Source organism: Poeciliopsis prolifica, unplaced genomic scaffold, assembly GCF_027474105.1.
Source record: "Poeciliopsis prolifica strain line A6 unplaced genomic scaffold, Auburn_PproV2 SCAFFOLD068, whole genome shotgun sequence".
Lineage (NCBI taxonomy): Eukaryota > Metazoa > Chordata > Actinopteri > Cyprinodontiformes > Poeciliidae > Poeciliopsis > Poeciliopsis prolifica.
This window is the reverse complement of record NW_026562443.1, coordinates 606,477-612,746: the sequence shown is the minus strand read 5'-3', so window position 1 is coordinate 612,746 and position 6,270 is coordinate 606,477.

Below are 6,270 nucleotides of genomic sequence, written 5' to 3'. Positions count from 1 at the left end.
TATTCCAATGTTCTGTTTTCTAAGTGGTATTTTAGCACCTCTTAGTGTTAATCAGTACTAATTAAGCTAATTTCCAATTAGTAGTATGAAAACAAATAAAAAAAAGACAAACCATATCAACATAACAACGTCTGCGTGTGTGTTTTGGGGTCTCTGTGTTACACAGAGGTTTACTAGTGACCTGTCCAGGGTGTACCTGCCTCTCGCCCAATCACTGCTGGAGACAGGCTCCAGCACCCTGCAGGGGTTCAGTGGGTACAGACAATAAATGGATGGACGAATATTCAAGTTGTAAGCAGAAAATCTGTGGTGGTCAATAAAAACTATGGTTCAGTCTTTTCAGAAACCAAAAGACACAGCACTCATAGTCAGATGACAAAGTTATATTTAAGGTTTTGAGCATGGATAAAGAGGAAAAAGTAGTACGACATAATTCTAGACTCTCCTCCTACACTAACATTCCCGACAAAGGAGACCATTAGTCACAGCTGAGAGTTGATGGTAACTCTGGAGGAGCTGCAGAAAGCCATGGAATAAGTGGAAGAATCTGTAGACAGGACCATCCACAAGTACGGCCGCTATGTAAGAGCAGGAATAAAAAGCCATTATTTTCACAAACCATACAAGTACACAGCAAAAATGAAGAAGGTGGCCTGGACATGCCATCCCCTCTGTGAAACATGGTAGTAGTGGCATCATGCTGTGTGGGATCTTTTCTTCACCAGAAACAGGAAAGCTGGTGAGAGTCAATGGGAAGATGGATGAAGCTAAATACAGGGAAATCCTCCCAACTCACTGCTTACTGTTGCTCAATTATCAAGAGTGAGACCAATAAAATAGTCTGTGGCTGCAGCATAACAAAATGTGGGGGAAGGAAAACTTTTGCAAGCTGCTGAGGGTAGAACAGTGTCTAGAGAGTATTATACAAATTATTTTCATAGTAAGAACACTTGCCATTGCCCAAACTTGAAGTCCAGTCCAGGATTATAATGAGAAGTTCTGAGATCAATGATCTGTCTCGCCTACCACACCCACACACCACACCACCATGCCTAACCCCTCCACTGAGAGCGGGAGGAGATTATCTAGCAGCTATCTGGTTGGAGGAGGCCTCTTTGGAAGCTTAACAAAATGAGAAATGCCTTAACCCACCCCCTCTTCACAAACCTCCCAAACAACCCCAAACCCCCACTGCAGCTCTTCAGCATCAGGCTTATCTCCAGCCTTCACAACTACTCTAAAGTTTTAATTAAACATTTGGCAAATTCTGAAAGGAAACAACAGAGGGAGGCGTTAGGGAGGAAACCATCAACAAGCAGCATCCAATAGCCAGAATCAGTCTGCAACAGATCCACAGGTTCACACTACTGCTGTGTTCTTTTAGACTGAGATGTTTCTAAAGACCCAGGCATGAGTCATCACCAACCCCCTACCCACACCAGCATCAGGAGTCATGATACTTTAGGAACCTTTATCTCATTCTGCACTAGAAAGAGCTGCTCTAACTTTATGTCTTTCATGATGCTGAAAAGTGATTAAGATTTACATTTTAAACAGAAAAATGTGCTTTCCATGTAACAAAACAACAGTAACCTGCATTACTGACAGGCATGACAAACAAATGTAATTCTTTTAATTAAATAATTTAAAAGAATTACATTAGAATTAGTGAATAAAATGTTATGGCATTTTTATTTACTTTTTTACATTTGCAACATCTGTAAGAACCTGGCCTGGCTATCGCCTTCCTACACATTTCAAATCTCCCTTCACATCTCAGTCTGGGATTTCTTCCACTGACTGAATTCAGCTAACAGAAAGATAAGTTGAGAACAACAAGTGTTTTAGAATTGTAGTTTGTATGTTTCAGCACAAACCATGTCTCCAGGAAGGAATTGTTTCTCAACAGACAGAAAAACTGGATGAAGCAAAGCTTTTTTCTGTTTTTAACGCAAAATTTCCCAAAAATGTCAGTGTTAGTGTAATGTTACCATTATAATTGAGATGTCAGATAATAATAGTCAACTTTGATGCAACTGCTGTTTTAAACAGGTTGTGATTGGGGAGTTGCACAGTAAAAGATGTACAATGAGTGAAAGATGTACAATGTATCATAGAGGAAAAACGTTATTCTGTTCAGGGGACTTCACCACATTAACAGAACTGGTGGATTGGGCTTTGGACCATCCAGTCTTAGAACATTATTCCCTTCCAACATGACAATAAGTAAAACAAAACTGGTCAAAGGAATTGAACCAATCTCTTCAGCACCCTGTCTCTGATCTCAGTCCTACAGAAAACAAATATGCAAAGCTAAAAAAGTGCATGTAAGCAAAGAGGCCAGCAAACCTGATCTGTATAAAGATACATGCTCATTATTCTAAAAATAAAATATCTAAACTCTCCTAGAATAAATAGAATTGAATCAGACATACATACCGGGACAAACAAAATTCCGATTTAGCTCTGAGGATTTATTGACTCCTTAGGAGATCAATAAAGAATTATATATATATATATATATATATATATATATATATATATACACTGCTCAAACAAATAAAGGGAACACTCAAATAACACATCCTAGATCTGAATGAATGAAATAAATATGAAAATAATTTCCACCTGTTGTCTATTCCATTTGCACAACAGCAGGTGATATTGATTGTCAATCAGTGTTACTTTCTAAGTGGACAGTTTGATTTCACAGAAGTTTGATTTACTTGGAGTTACATTGTGTTGTTTGAGTGTTCCCTTTATTTTTTGAGCAGTATATATGTAAATACTCTATATACACATGCTCTATTTATGAAATATCAGTGTATACTTGTGTACTTAGTTTAAAAATATTGAATGGTTTGAGGATCGATGCATCAGTGTGTTAACAAGTGGCAGCACTATCTGTACCTCATGTAGGTGTAGAGACAGATAAACCCTTGGCTGGACGGCAGCACAGTCTTTTCCCATGCTGTCATCAGCTTACTGCTGGAACCATACGGAGCAGCAGACTGACGGATCTGAACCGAGAAGATTGAATAAGTTTTATGTGAGTAAACAAATATGCTCACTGAACACAATACAGCTTAACGGACTAACACCCCCTCCTTTTTTTACACCTGAGCTGGACGATAATACAGCTGCTTTATCAGCAGACTTGCTTCACACATTCATAACATTACAGTGTATTATCATGAGAACCTCACACTGTTGCATCACAGCAGTTTGAATGGTCGAAGTTCAATCTTTTCCATTTCGAGCACCTTCCAGATGTGGTACTAAATCAGAAATGTATCAGATTCTGTACCAGAAAATCCCAGACCAGATGTGAAAATCCTAATTATGAAATTATGAAAGAGCACTGTTCACATCACGTCAGCACTTTGTCACACACTCAACAGACTTGCAGTCAATGCTCCACAAAACACCCTTTTGGTAAAACGTTCACCCAGATGTCTGACTGGGATGGGATTTAATTAATGAACAATGAGGCTAAAAGAATTGGATTTAAACAAAAGAATTGGAACTCAGCATTCAGACCTGCTGTGTGAAAGAAATCTAAGTCTTCTTGTGTACCTCTGCTTGCTTCCATTTGGACGATGAAGAAAACACAGTTGGTGGCATTTACAGGCAGGTAGAACGACCATAGCTGTCCTCTAATGAGCAGCTGATGCTAATTTGGCTATTCAACAGTTACAGAGGTTTGTAACAGCCCATTACAGCCAGCTGAGTTACAAGGTTTTGGTGGAATCAGAGTGGGAGGCAAAAGGGCCCCAAAATCTGTTTGTGTTCTTTGTGTTTCAAGACAAAGGTTTGAATATTCATTTATTTTATGTGCTAGCTTTGTTCTGTTCACATTACAGGGAGGGGCTATTCAGCCTGGGAAATCCCTCATGAAGTCTGTAGTCCATCTGAAAGCCAGTGCAGAGACAGACTGAATGGAGAGCCAAGCATACACAGAACATGGGACAGAAGTGGAGTAACAGAAGAAAACTATTGCAACTCCACCCAGAAATACTCCAGCTCTTATTTGAATGGAAGTCCCGATGCTGTAAGGTGGCAACAGTAACCGCTACACCTGATGCCTGAAGTCGGAAAGCCGAATGGGTTTTTCCTGTTTTTCTCAAGTCACCTAGCTACGTTTTCTGCTTCCCATTAAGAGAGGAGGACCAGTGTGCTTCATAATTTATGAGACCATATAAAGTTCCAGACAGATTTGCAGTCAGTGCTCACTGCCATTCTCACTCCCTTTTTTTCTGTGTGTACCCTCACACTCCCTTCCCCTGCACATTTCATCCTCCATTCCTGTCTGACCCTTTACAACAATGGAATCTCAAAGATCCTCCAATTGCCTTGTGACCCTTAACTTCACTCTTCTGCAACTCTTTTCTGAACTGTGCCAACAAAGTATGTGGCTCACGCTCAAATAGGAAGGCATTCAAACTCAGGTTACCAACCAATTCTGACATCCAGGTTTAGAGGCCCACAGCAGAACAACAGGATATGTAAGCTTTTATTAAATATCACTACCTAAACTTCAAAACTGTAAAACTTTAAGTTTCAATAACTAATTAAAGCTACACATGAAGCAAATGTTTATAAGAACTAAATCAAAAGACTGCGTTGGTTTAAAACCCATTAAACTCATCAAGTTGTTTTATGTCTAAATGGAGCTCATGTGTCTATAAAGGGATGTAGATAAGGAATTATTGAAATGAAATAAGTCCCAATGAAGCCAGATTCAGACAGTAAAAGTAAATTTTTTTAATAGTGCTGTGTATAGCAGTCAAACTCTTATTGTTTGACTGCTATTCAGTCAAACAGCTGCTATACAGCTGTTTCTTTTCACCTTATTCATGAACAATAAATTATTCATTATAATTAAAGATAAAGCTGTACATGTTTAAGCTATGCAGAAAAAATTCAGAGATTCACAAAAACAGCTAACATCTCCTTTCATTATATTTTTTCTTCATGCTCCAAAATGATTTTCAGTAGATTATACCCCTGGCCTGCTGTCTGCTGTAATCTTGATGAGAGGATAACAAGTCTGAACAACAGGGTCCCCACCAGTAGCCCCCCTACACACACACACGCCTCCCACCAGCTCCCCAGAGGGCCCCTGGGCCCTCCTGACCGTCCTTTATCAGCCCTTTTCCACCCAAACCTGGGCTGAGCTACGCTGCCTGAAACACTCCACTAATGAAAGAGATTTGAACAAAGCTGTGTGAGATCAAAGCAAACTTCCTCTGGTCTTATTTAGAAAGCAAACAGTAAAGCCAAACATGACATTCAATTTAGCTTTCAAAATCCTGTCTGTCTGTCAGCTTAGCTCTGATATTACTAGCAGAATCTCCCAGCAGGGGAGGGAAGATGGTCCAGACTCTTCATGTCTAGTCGTATCGCTGGAGCAATGTTGTTTAAATGTTTCTGGTTCTATATCTGTCAGCAGAGAAAGATTTATAGAAAACCAAACTTTTACAAAAAATTTAATGTGTAACAGTACCATGCAAAAAAAAAAAAAAAAAGACAAATCACCATGCAGTTTCAATCAGATTTGCTGGATAAGATCCTTCAGGATCTAAACCGCCACTTTGACAAGATTTAGATCAGGACGGTTTTTTAACAGCGTATTAAACGATTAACCAGAAGATTCAAGAGCTCTTGGATGTGCCAAAAGGCATTATGAAAGTATGTTGTGTTATAAATATATTTGCCTGCTTTGAAACCACCCTCAGCTGTAGACTTTTGACATAGGTCATATGGATGTATTAAGCTGCTGACGTAATATCTTACAATGAAAAGCAGACTACTGAGTGCATCCCTGGGGCCATATGATGCCCTCTATCCTTTCTGGGGCTTAGGTGAGACCTCATTAGGCTTTAAACAAGGCTTCTGGCTTGGCAATCCCCAGGACCAGACCAGGCTAACTCTGGTTTGAGGCAGGCTAGCCGCATCGCTGGAGCTAAAAAAGATGGATTTACCACCTTTTTTAGTGGTACGACAACTTCCTGCTTCTTTGACATTGTCACTTTTTTAAGAAAATCTCTTAAATTGCAGACAGGTGTTACCCTGCCTCACCATACTATCAACCTACAACAGTTTAATGCCACTTTCACCAAACAATTAATGTTCTGTGAAACTCACTGTAAATGCTCGCTCATTATACAAATTTAATTTAACGTGAAATGCCATGTAATCATGTTAGGATAACAAAATGGCACACACGTTACTAGCACTACATCAAGAACAGATGATATGGTTATAAGA